Raw genomic sequence first — 13,192 nt, forward strand, 5'->3', positions numbered from 1 at the left:
AGCCTTCTAGTAGTTGTTCCCCTCACTCTGCATGGGTAACGCTGCTTCGAGGGTGGCTGTTGTCGTTGCGTTCCTGGTTCGAGCCCAGAGAGGAGCGAGGAGAGGGACGGAAGCTATACTGTTACACTGGCAATACTAAAGTGCCTATAAGAACATGCAATAGTCGAAGGTTAATGAAATACAAATGGTATAGAGAGAAATAGTCCTATAATTCCTATATTAACTACAACCTAAAACTTCTTACTTGGGAATATTGAAGACTCATGTTAAAAGGGACCAGCAGCTTTCATATGTTCTCATGTTCTGAGCAAGGAACTGAAACGTTAGCTTTCTTACATGGCACATATTGCATTATTTAAACCAAATTGAACATGTTTCATTATTTATTTGAGGCTAAATTGATTTTATTGATGTATTATATTAAGTTAAAATAAAAAAGTGTTCATTGTTCATTCAGTATTGATGTAATTGGCATCATTACAAATATATATATATATATATATATATAAAAAATTAAAAAAATATTATTATTATTTTTATTTTTTATTTTTTTACGGCTGATTAATTGGTATCTGCTTTTTTTGGTCCTCTAATAAATCGCTATCGGTGCTGAAAAAGCTTAATCGATCGACCTCTAACACACACACACACACACACACCAGCAACCACACAGTAAGGGATAGAGGTTCCTCTCCCTCTATTAAATAAACTAGCTGATCAGTCACACCTCTTAGCCCTGCTGGATGTAAAAGGCCTGCTGACGTTTTAGCCTCATTTATGCAAATCCCATTTCGCAGCTCAGCCACAACAGAGCAGTGAGTAGCTCGTCCCCCCTTTCTTTCTCTCTCTCCCCTCTGTCCTTCTCCTTCCCACTCTAAATCATTTTTTTCCCACTATTTGTTTACACTTGAACTCTCCCTCGCTTCTCTCCTCTCTCTGCAAGACAATGACTCACAGACAGAAACACACACACACCCAGCTAAGCCTGTATAACCACTGGCACAGTAGCATAGACACATCAATCTTGCACAATCACAGTGAAAATATACATGCAAACACACAGGTAGCATGTAACAACCCAGCCTAGATTCCACACAATGTAACACCACCACCCCACACTGCAATGTCAACCATCAGTACCACTCGACTGCATCTATGGTCACTTCAGGTCTAAGGGACGGCTATGTTAGCTTAGCCTCACACACACCTTCTAATCGACAGTCTAAGACAAAGACAGTAAATCCCTTTGACTGTACACCCCCCCCCCCCCCACCAACATGTCTGACGCGGGGATACCCTGCTCTTCCTGCTCTGCTCGGCTGACAGCCGACACCTGGGAGTTCACCTGTTCAGGTTGCTTCCTGTACACGGTGCCAGATACACACACACCACGCCTTGTATATAACACACAACGCTCAGAATGCAGGGTAATGGCTAAATATACAGCTGTGATGCCACGGGAGGGGTGTGACATACATTCACCAAGCTAAGACGAAACACACAAGCATTCACACACACACATATTCGTATGCGCACACAGAGTTATAAGTGAGCTCTTGTTCCTTGTGAATATCAAATATGTCAAATTTATCATGAACTTTGACTGTTCCATATACTTAACTCACTCACTATACATACCTGTGGCACACACCTCGGTCGCTCTCCATCTCATTCTCTCTCCCTGGCCATCTTCCTTCTCCCTCCCTGTCCATCTTCCTTCTCCCTCCCTGTCCATCTTCCTTCTCCCTCCCTGTCCATCTTCCTTCTCCCTCCCTGTCCATCTTCCTTCTCCCTCCCTGTCCATCTTCCTTCTCCCTCCCTGTCCATCTTCCTTCTCCCTCCCTGTCCATCTTCCTTCTCCCTCCCTGTCCATCTTCCTTCTCCCTCCCTGTCCATCTTCCTTCTCCCTCCCTGTCCATCTTCCTTCTCCCTCCCTGTCCATCTTCCTTCTCCCTCCCTGTCCATCTTCCTTCTCCCTCCCTGTCCATCTTCCTTCTCCCTCCCTGTCCATCTTCCTTCTCCCTCCCTGTCCATCTTCCTTCTCCCTCCCTGTCCATCTTCCTTCTCCCTCCCTGTCCATCTTCCTTCTCCCTCCCTGTCCATCTTCCTTCTCCCTCCCTGTCCATCTTCCTTCTCCCTCCCTGTCCATCTTCCTTCTCCCTCCCTGTCCATCTTCCTTCTCCCTCCCTGTCCATCTTCCTTCTCCCTCCCTGTCCATCTTCCTTCTCCCTCCCTGTCCATCTTCCTTCTCTCTCCCTGTCCATCTTCCTTCTCTCTCCCTGTCCATCTTCCTTCTCTCTCCCTGTCCATCTTCCTTCTCTCTCCCTGTCCATCTTCCTTCTCTCTCCCTGTCCATCTTCCTTCTCTCTCCCTGTCCATCTTCCTTCTCTCTCCCTGTCCATCTTCCTTCTCCCTCCCTGTCCATCTTCCTTCTCTCTCCCTGTCCATCTTCCTTCTCTCTCCCTGTCCATCTTCCTTCTCTCTCCCTGTCCATCTTCCTTCTCTCTCCCTGTCCATCTTCCTTCTCTCTCCCTGTCCATCTTCCTTCTCCCTTCTCCCTCCCTGTCCATCTTCCTTCTCCCTCCCTGTCTCTAAGTGTATTCAACTGAGCTAGTAGTAGCGTCTTGTAGCCTTAACAAAGTAGTCTCACCTCCCCACTGCTATGCTGCATCATATGTTACATAATGTTGTAATGTCATGCTAAGGAACTCACCATGTCCATCAGGGTCATGATACAAATGTGGCCATCACTGCACCGGGAAGAGAAGCGTGTGTGACCCCAAAACCTGCAGGCAGGAGAGACAGGGAAAAGTTTACAGGAGACACACACAGAGCTGACTCACATCTGCTGTCTGTGCCTGGGCATGCATGGTGCCATGCGTGTCGGCCAGGCGGGTCAGAGCTGGCAGCAGGACTGGCACTCTGCAGCTCTACTGCTGCGCTGATCGTCTCACACACACACCTCACCACAGATTATCCTTCTCTCTCTTGCTCCAACTTTCTGGCTCTCACACAGAGAAGTGCACACACCGTAAGATAGACCGCAAGATACACACTTTTATATTGCTCAAATACCAGGACAAATACCAGGACAAATATCAGGGCACAAACAGCACAGAAGTTGCTAACAGATTGAACCTAGATTGTTTATTCACAGAGTACGTAATATAGGTTGATACAACCTGATACCTCCAACTCCAGTGCTTTCAACACACTAGCTCCTCTCACCTCCTGCCCTCCCTGTCCTCTCACCTCCTGCCCTCCCTGTCCTCTCACCTCCTGCCCTGTTCTCCCCTCCCCTCTCCTGCCCTGTCCTCCTCTCCCCACTCCTGACCTGTCCTCTCATCTCACCTCCTGCCCTGTCCTCCCCTCTCCTGACCTGTCCTCTCATCGCACCTCCTACCCTCTCACCTACTGCCCTCCCCTCTCCTGCCCTCCCTGTCCTCTCACCTCCTGCCCTCCCTGTCCTCTCACAGTAGATTAGGAATTGTTAGTTAGATTACTTTTTGGTTATTACTGCATTGTCGGAACTAGAAGCACAAGCATTTCGCTACACTCGCATTAACATCTGCTAACCATGTGTATGTGACAAATAAAATTTGATTTGATTTGATTTTTCCTGCCCTGTTCTCCCCTCCCCTCTCCTGCCCTGTCCTCCCCTCCCAACTCCTGACCTGTCCTCTCATCTCACCTCCTGCCCTGTCCTCCCCTCTCCTGACCTGTCCTCTCATCGCACCTCCTACCCTCTCACCTACTGCCCTCCCCTCTCCTGCCCTCCCTGTCTTACCCTCTCCTGCTCTGTCCTCTCACCTCACCTCCTGTCCTCTCACCTCCTGTCCTCCCACCTCCTGCCCCCTCACCTCCTGCCCTCCCTGTCCTCTCACCTCCTGCCCTCCCTGTCCTCCCACCTCCATGTCCTCCCACATCCATGTCCTCCATGCCCTCTCACCTCCTGTCATGTCCTCCCCTCTCCTGACCTGTCCTCTCACCTCACCTCCTGCCCTGGCCTCTCACCTCCTGCCCTGGCCTCTCACCTCCTGCCCTGGCCTCCCACCTCCTGCCCTGGCCTCCCACCTCCTGCCCTGGCCTCCCACCTCCTGCCCTGGCCCCCTCCCCTCTCCTGACCTGCCCTGGCCTCTCACCTCCTGCCCTGGCCTCCCACCTCCTGCCCTGGCCTCCCACCTCCTGCCCTGGCCTGCCCTGGCCTCTCACCTCCTGCCCTGGCCTCTCACCTCCTGCCCTGGCCTCTCACCTCCTGCCCTGGCCTCCCACCTCATGCCCTGGCCTCCCACCTCATGCCCTGGCCTCCCACCTCATGCCCTGGCCTCCCACCTCATGCCCTGGCCTCCCACCTCATGCCCTGGCCTCCCACCTCATGCCCTGGCCTCCCACCTCATGCCCTGTCCGCCCCTCCCCTCTCCTGACCTGTCCTCTCATCTCACCTCCTGCCCTCTCACCTCCTGCCCTGTCCTCCCCTCTCCTGACCTGTCCTCTCATCGCACCTCCTACCCTCTCACCTACTGCCCTCTCACCTACTGCCCTCTCACCTACTGCCCTCCCTGTCTTACCCTCTCCTGCTCGGTCCTCTCACCTGACCTCCTGTCCTCTCACCTCACCTCCTGTCCTCCCTGCCCTCTCACCTCCTGCCCTCTCACCTCCTGCCCTCCCTGTCCTCTCACCTCCTGCCCTCCCTGTCCTCCCACCTCCATGTCCTCCCACCTCCATGTCCTCCATGCCCTCTCACCTCCTGTCATGTCCTCCCCTCCCCTCTCCTGACCTGTCCTCTCACCTCACCTCACCTCCTGCCCTGGCCTCTCACCTCCTGCCCTGGCCTCTCACCTCCCCTCTCCTGACCTGTCCTCCCCTCTCCTGACCTGTCCTCTCATCGCACCTCCTGCCCTCTCACCTCCTGCCCTGTCCTCCCCTCTCCTGACCTGTCCTCTCATCGCACCTCCTACCCTCTCACCTACTGCCCTCTCACCTACTGCCCTCTCACCTACTGCCCTCCCTGTCTTACCCTCTCCTGCTCTGTCCTCTCACCTGACCTCCTGTCCTCTCACCTGACCTCCTGTCCTCCCTGCCCTCTCACCTCCTGCCCTCTCACCTCCTGCCCTCCCTGTCCTCTGCCCTCCCTGTCCTCCCACCTCCATGTCCTCCCACCTCCATGTCCTCCATGCCCTCTCACCTCCTGTCATGTCCTCCCCTCCCCTCTCCTGACCTGTCCTCTCACCTCACCTCACCTCCTGCCCTGGCCTCTCACCTCCTGCCCTGGCCTCTCACCTCCCCTCTCCTGACCTGTCCTCCCCTCTCCTGACCTGTCCTCTCATCGCACCTCCTGCCCTCTCACCTCCTGCCCTGTTCTCCCCTCTCCTGACCTGTCCTCTCATCTCACCTACTGCCCTCTCACCTACTGCCCTCTCACCTACTGCCCTCTCACCTACTGCCCTCTCACCTACTGCCCTCTCACCTACTGCCCTCCCACCTACTGCCCTCCCACCTACTGCCCTCCCTGTCTTACCCTCTCCTGCTCTGTCCTCTCACCTCACCTCCTGTCCTCTCACCTCACCTCCTGTCCTCCCTGCCCTCTCACCTCCTGCCGTCTCACCTCCTGCCCTCTCACCTCCTGCCCTCCCACCTCCATGTCCTCCCACCTCCATGTCCTCCCACCTCCATGTCCTCCCACCTCCATGTCCTCCCACCTCCATGTCCTCCATGCCCTCTCACCTCCTGTCATGTCCTCCCCTCCCCTCTCCTGACCTGTCCTCTCACCTCACCTCACCTCCTGTCCTCTCACCTCCTGCCCTGGCCTCTCACCTCCTGCCCTTCCTGTCCTCACCTCCTGCCCTGTTCTCCCCTCTCCTGCCCTCTCCCCCCCTGCCCTGTCCTCTCACCTCCCTGTCCTCTCACCTCCCTGCCCTCCCTGTCCTCTCACCTCCCTGCCCTCCCTGTCCTCTCACCTCCCTGCCCTCCCTGTCCTCTCACCTCTTGCCCTCCCTGTCCTCTCGCCCCCTGCCCTGTCCTCTCACCTCCCTGTCCTCTCACCTCCCTGCCCCCCTGTCATCTCACCTCCTACCCTTCCTGTCCTCTCACCTCCTGCCCTTCCTGCCCTCCCTGCCCTCTCACCTCCTGCCCTCTCACCTCCTGCCCTCCCTGCCCGCTCACCTCCTGCCCTCTCACCCCCTGCCCTCCATGCCCTCTCACCTCCTGCCCTCCCGGTCCTCTCACCTCCTGCCCTCGCACTTCCTGCCCTGTCCTCTCATCTCACCTCCCTGTCCTCTCACCTCCCTGTCCTCTCACCTCCCTGTCCTCTCACCTCATACACTCCCTGTCCTCTCACCTCCTGCCCTTCCTGCCCTCTCACCTCCTGCCCTCTCACCTCCTGCCCTCCATGCCCTCTCACCTCCTGCCCTCCATGCCCGCTCACCTCCTGCCCTCCCTGTCCTCTCACCTCCTGCCCTCCCACCTCCTTCCCTTCCTGTCCTCTCACCTCCCTGTCCTCCCACCTCCCTGCCCTCCCTGTCCTCTCACCTCCTGCCCTCCCTGCCCGCTCACCTCCTGCCCTCCCTGTCCTCTCACCTCCTGCCCTCCCACCTCCTTCCCTTCCTGTCCTCTCACCTCCCTGTCCTCCCACCTCCCTGCCCTCCCTGCCCTCTCACCTCCTGCCCTCCCTGTCCTCTCACCTCCTGCCCTCCCTCTGCAGTGTTCTCTCGTTTGTGACTACCTCCCTCCATCCCTCTGGTCGCTCCCACACTCTGTCCACATTCCTCCTTAGCTCATGCTGTGAGGACATTTCCCTGCGGCTCAAAACATTGTGAGAAATCCCAGCGGTCAGAGGGAGCCTTGTGAGGCCCTGTGCCCCACAGAGACAGAGGGAACACAACACACACCTCCCTTTCCCCCGAAGGAGTTGAATATGCCCGGCTAAAATGTTGGCACCACTAAAATCGCATAATGCAAATATTTCAGTTTGATGTGCAACAACAAAATAAATATGTTGGTGTGTAACACACATTGAAACATTCCAGTCTATCATGCAAACATTTCTGATGGTCTGTCATACAACTGGATATTGTGATGTTAAATCTATGTGGTCCATTTCTATACTGTACACCTCCCCTCCCCCCAATCATTTTCTGGTGAGCAGCAGGAGCGTGTGGTAATTATTTAAAAAAAATGTATATACCCCTTTTTCTCCCCAATTTCATAGTGCCCAATTGTTTAGTAGCTACTATCTTGTCTCATCACTTACAACTCCTGTACGGGCTCGGGAGAGACGAAGTTTGAAAGTCATGTGTTCCCTGATGCACAACCCAACCAAGCCGCACTGCTTCTTAACACAGCATGCATCCAACCCGGAAGCCAGCCGCACCAACGTGTCGGAGGAAACACCGTGCACCTGCCCCCCTGTCATCTCACCACTGTGCCCGGCCTGCCACAGGAGTCGCAGAGTCAAGGACGTCCCTACCAGCCAAGCCCTCCCTAACCCGGACGATGCTGGGCCAATTGTGCGTCAACCCACGGACCTCCCGGTCGCAGCCGGTTGCCGAGCCCGGGCGCGAACCCAGAGTCTCTGGTGGCACAACTGGCACTGCAGTACAGCGCCCTTAACCACTGCGCCACCCGGGAGGCCCTTGTGTGGTAATTTTTGATGGCGTGAGACCAAGACATTGATTAGTGATCCTGAGGAATGGGAGGAGCATGGGGACAGAGAGAGCAGATTGAGCTGTCTGTTGTGTCTAACATACTGTACACACACCTCGAATAAGGTCCTGCTGACCCAAGGCTTACACAATAAAAGCTGCAGAGGGCATATTTGTGGAGGTCATTCTTATCTTTGATGATTACATCACACACACCCACCTCCTCTCCTGTCTTGTAGGCCAACATTAGCTCTGTGGAGAGAACATGAACCATGGTCTGTCCCTGAATTACCACACTTTACCCTGGTGTGTCATTCCCGTGGAATTTTAAACACACTGGCAAAGACCTGCCTAATTAAAGTGCACAGGCAGACACAGAAACACACTTATTATAGACACGCAGGCACATTCACAGACACACAAGTTACACAGAGGCTGGTAGACACAGAGAGTTTCACCGAGACTGGGCAGAAGGATCATATGGAACCTTAGTGGGGAACAAAGTAATGAGACATTCTGGAAGTGTTCTGGAACGATAAAGGAGCCCAGGGTTCTGGAACCTTGGAACAGCACCAGACCAGAAGACAAACCTACCAGCTGGAACTGTACAATCACATTCTGGCCATGCAAAGAGACGGCATGAGATCTACCTAACCTCATCCATTACCCCTTAATTAAGAACAAATACCTCATGATTTCGCACATTCTAGTTGCGTTCATTAGGGCAAACCTCAACAAAACATTTTTCTTCCGATTTGGTGCCGGATGCTCATAACCCTGCTGACAATATTGACTGTTTTAGCGGTGTCATCTGCAGACCAACTGCCAGGCTAGTGGCTACCATGGTTCTGGTTACAAGCAGAGACTGTGGTTCTGTCTCCAACTCCCCACCTAGGGCCAGGGGGAACAGTCTGGCTGAACTGTCTATCAACACACAGCAACACGGAGGACGAGTGTCAGATGGGCAATCCACAGTAACAGTGACACTGAGACTCAGATGGGCAATCCACAGTAACAGTGACACTGAGACTCAGATGGGCAATCCACAGTAACAGTGACACTGAGACTCAGATGGGCAATCCACAGTAACAGTGACACTGAGACTCAGATGGGCAATCCACAGTAACAGTGACACTGAGACTCAGATGGGCAATCCACAGTAACAGTGACACTGAGACTCAGATGATTTCTCACTTTCAAATTAATGTCAAGCAAAAAACAATGATTGCAGAGTTAAACAAAACATACAACTCTGAACAAGGACTACTTTTAACAATTTCCACTTAATTGTACAAAAATAAATCTACTTGAAGAACAGTGCAGATGCCAGGTTTGGTAACAGAACGAGGGTTTGTGCTGTTGGTGCCGTTATTCTGTTAACAAACTTAGCATCTGCACTGTTCTTCAAGTAACTGTGTTTGTCAAATTTGAGGAAATTGTTAAAAGTAGTCTTTTGTGCATAGAGCTGCATTTATAGTGAGAAATCGAATTCTCAGCATCACTCTGTGGAATAGCCCAACTACGGCCTGAACCAGATGTGAGGATAGCCCAACTACGGCCTGACCCAGATGTGAGGATAGCCCAACACACACACGCACAAAACACACCAGCAGCCTGTATTCTGTGGGCTTGTAGGACATGCCAGGTTCAATACTGACCGTTTCTAGACCTCAGCTGTTAAAGCAGCTATACAGCGTGTAGCTACAGAGAGGAGAGGCACATGACAAAAGGGATTGGAGAGTATAAGAAGGCAGCTGGAGTTTAAAGACAGATTTGGTGGGATGGTTAAACGGAGAGGAATATCCTCTGGGACAGACAGTGGCTTGCGCCATGCTGGGGATGGGTTTCTATAGTGAGTCACAGCCAATGTCTGAAAGACTGGTTCCTCATGTCGTGTCACCGTTCTGTTTCCCCTACTTACCTACCTACAGTGTGTGGGTGTATGTTGGTGTGCCTTGCCTTACTGGACGCCCTGCTGTCAGTCACATACGTACGTGTGTGTGGCTAAAGCACATCATGCATCTCTCTCTAAACACGTAGGGCTGGATTCAATCCGTACTGCTAAAGTATCGTGGAAGAGCACCATTCATTTAATGATCATTTCCGATTGAGCTGGCATATGCAGTAGGGCCGGGACGATACAAGTATCGCGATACTCATTAGTATCGTGGCAAGGAAACAGAGCACAAAGCAGATTTCCCTTCTTTAGGAAAACTGTTGGAAACAAACATCATTATGTTTTCATCTAGTCACATTTATTTATTTTCCAAGCTATAGCACACTTTATTTTACAGACAGTAGGTTTTTAAAGGTCCAAAAAGTTTGGTCTGCTTCGTGTTTTCATTTGCCACAGAAAAATAAATTGTCCTTAATATCCCCATATCCATTTCCCTGTCCTCTTCCTTGCAGTGGTTTTTGGTTAACAGTCTATGGATTAGATAACAGATAAATAAACCGTGGGGATGGTTTTCTCAGGCAGAACACCTTGAGCCTCCTGTGTCTTCACCATGTATAGATCACAGATAGCACTGCTAGGCCAAAACAATCCAGGGTCATCTCTTCTCCCCTCACAGCCTTGAATGTTCAACAGGCATTGAAACAGGCAAAGGTAGTGTGTGTCTGTGTGTGTGTGTGTGTGTCAGACAGACTATAGTGATTGATTGATTACCTTAGTAGGTCCCCAGCCCTCTCAGTAGGGCCTCATATGGAGATCCATCCCTTGGGTCCCCAGAGCCACAACCTTTGAACCTTAACTCCTCCCACTCAGACAAAGCCACCTGAACACAGGAGCTGATCGTTGCTCAGTCACTGGCAACACCCTCACAGACACAGGTTACCACAGCCAAACACACACCTAAGAGAGACAGTTTTTTTTACTCATCCAATAACCGTCTGTTGCATAAAGACGTTACACTGCCATGAACGATACAACAGCGCCAATTCTTCAAATGTGAAGAAGTAGTACAATATATTCTGTCTAGGAATTAGTTTCCCCTCTCTAGAACTAGCCTAGCTTAATGGTTAAATGGTCTCCAACCCTGGTCCTGGAGACCTAAGGGGTGTTCAAGCTTTTCTTCTTGCCCAGAGCTCTTACAACTCAACTTCATAGACTGTTCTCTATGCTACTGCACAGCAAGCGAAACTGGAGCGCCAAGTCTAGGACCAAAAGGCTCCTTAACAGCTTCTACCCCCAAGCCATAAGACTGCTAAACAATTAATCAAATGGCCACCCGGACTATTTACATACACACACACACACACCCGTCCCATTTGTTTTTACAGTGCTGCTACTAGCTGTTTATTATCTATGCAGTCACTTTACAAATTACCTCGAATAACCAGTACCCCCATACATTGACTCGGTACCGGTACCCCCTGTATATAGCCTTGTTATTGATATGTAATTATCTTGTTACTTTTTCTTCCTTAATTGATTTAGTAAACATTTTCTTAACTCTATTTCATTCATTTCATTGTTGGTTAAGGGCTTGTAAAGTAAGCATTTCACTCTAAGGTCTACACCTGTATTCAGCGCATGTGACAAATAAAATGATTTGATGAGCCGATTCAGGTGTATTAGTGCTGGGCTGGAACAAAAAAAGCACTCAGTGTTGGTGGTGAACACTGGACGAGAAGAGAGAAGACTTCAGTCCAGAAGGGGCAGCATATGTCTAATGGTTCGTATTGTTGCCGTCAGACATTAAGGTTCTGGGTAACCAGGTGTTTGGACTCTAGCCAATCAATAACAATAATTGATCAATTACGTGACTGGGAGAAACGAAAACCAGCAGGACTGTGGCCGTTGACACACACATTCAATACCACTTAATCGTGTAGGACAATCTGGCCTTGGTTAGTTTACATATCGGGCATTATCAGTGATATCACTTTATTTCAAGTGCTCCAATTGCAGAATGGCCAATACAAGAGGTTACAGCCAGATAGGGTACTGTAGCCCTATAACCGTATAGCTGGTCTACTACCGCATTACATTGCCAGCCATAAATACACCGTCAAATAACATAACCGTAGGTTCGCAAACGAAATCCCCCCCCCCGAAATCTCAGCGTCTCACTGGCCAGTATTTGGCGGCCTCAGTACTCCAGGGCGCCCCAAACTCGAGCAACTTTTTTATCCTAAAAAAAAGTTGTTCCTGTTTCACCAGAGTTGGGGGGAAGGGACTATACTGCGCTCTCCTCTCACTCACACACACACAGCCCCGGCCAGCGCAAACAAAGTCGGCCCCGAAAGGTGGGGGGGTCTCACGGCTTTTGCCACGGCATAACCCTGCTTGTCCAAATCAGCACCCACAAAACAGACAACAATTAAAGGGAAACATTTGAAGCTTTGTCTAAGAGAAATATAAAGCCACTCCCACGAAAGTCAGTGTTACATTTTGAAGTTCAGTACTGTAAGAATGTAACAATGTTGTCGTGAACGAAATTCGCTTGAGCTTAATACCACGTAGGATATAGGTTCTCTGTGTGGATAGCCAAATAGGGTAGGTAGAGGCTACATATTTGTTAGGCCATTTAGTGAACCTAAAATAGCCTACGCCTTTTTAAAGCAAATATTAATTGTATTGTATAATGCCTGCGCCGAATTGTGTTGAAGAATGTGACACATGCATGTTGCACCGTATTTTCGGTTTCGCGAAACACGATCGGTCCTCCTCTTGTATATTGTTAAAAAAAATATTCCTCCGCGCGTAATAACACATCCTGTCAACGTTGTGTGAAATAATCCGCTGTTTTCACAAAATATTTTTTTTAATCACCGTTGATGTGAAAAAACGATCACTCCTTGTGTCAAACCAGGTACGGCGGGTTTTATGGCCATCCTTCGGGAACAGGGGTACAGCGGATACCGGACTGAGATGTCCCTGGGAGGAGGACCCGCGTGTAGCCTTGCCAAGAGGCAAGCGGCCACAGCGACACTTTCCCCGAAAACTCACCTGGAATGATTCCTCGGGCCTGCTTCGTGTAGTAGGCTACGTTCTATAGCCTGATTGTAGTAATCAAATAGCAACATTATTCGTCCAACGATATTAAAGAGCAATGTGTCGCCCCCTTCGCCTGAGCTTCCAGCGGTCCGTCCTACTACATTATAGCCAAGATTTCCTACTGTTTCCCCCGCCCGTCGCAGCGTGTTGGTTTAGTCCGAATTCTAAGTAGCAATTCTAGGTCAGGGCAATGTTCAGCTGCCAAACGTTGTCGAACGTTGCAGATAGAAATGTCACGAATGGCGCCAATGTGATTCCTTATTCTACGTGTTAGATGCATGTTTGTTCTACGTAGACTATTTCTATATGAACGTTCCAAAACGTTGCGTTCTGCTGAACACACCCCTGGATATATTCATTACGAAGATTCTGTTGCAAAACGCTTCGGCTGCAGAAACAGTTTACGCCAAACAGAAAACGTTTTGCAACGAAAACGAGAGTTTCTATTGGACAAATTCAAGTAGCTAATTTCCCATTTTGATTGCTTCCGCTTGGTTCTTAAATGGTGAAAGGTTTCCGTTGCAAGACGTAATGAATACACCCCTGGTCT

At 50.8% G+C, this 13,192-nt stretch overlaps 1 protein-coding gene across 4 annotated transcripts in view; it reads right to left on the reverse strand.

The window, feature by feature from the left end:
• The window catches only part of LOC135519124 (B-cell CLL/lymphoma 9 protein-like), a 128,714-nt gene extending 115,940 nt beyond the window's left edge, over window positions 1–12,774 (reverse strand). The window contains exons 1-3 of one of the 4 annotated variants that reach the window (XM_064944188.1): window positions 12,595–12,774; window positions 10,309–10,494; window positions 2,714–2,786 (exon numbers count right to left, since the gene is read on the reverse strand). The gene's annotated coding sequence lies outside the window, so the exon portion shown is untranslated. Of the gene's footprint in view, window positions 1–2,713; window positions 2,787–10,308; window positions 10,495–12,417; window positions 12,570–12,594 lie in introns of those variants that run through there. The other 3 variants (XM_064944187.1, XM_064944186.1, XM_064944189.1) reach the window with 3 other exon arrangements.
• Between the last annotated feature and the right edge of the window lie 418 nt (window positions 12,775–13,192).

This window comes from Oncorhynchus masou, chromosome 29 (assembly GCF_036934945.1).
Source record: "Oncorhynchus masou masou isolate Uvic2021 chromosome 29, UVic_Omas_1.1, whole genome shotgun sequence".
Classification (NCBI taxonomy): Eukaryota; Metazoa; Chordata; class Actinopteri; order Salmoniformes; family Salmonidae; genus Oncorhynchus; species Oncorhynchus masou.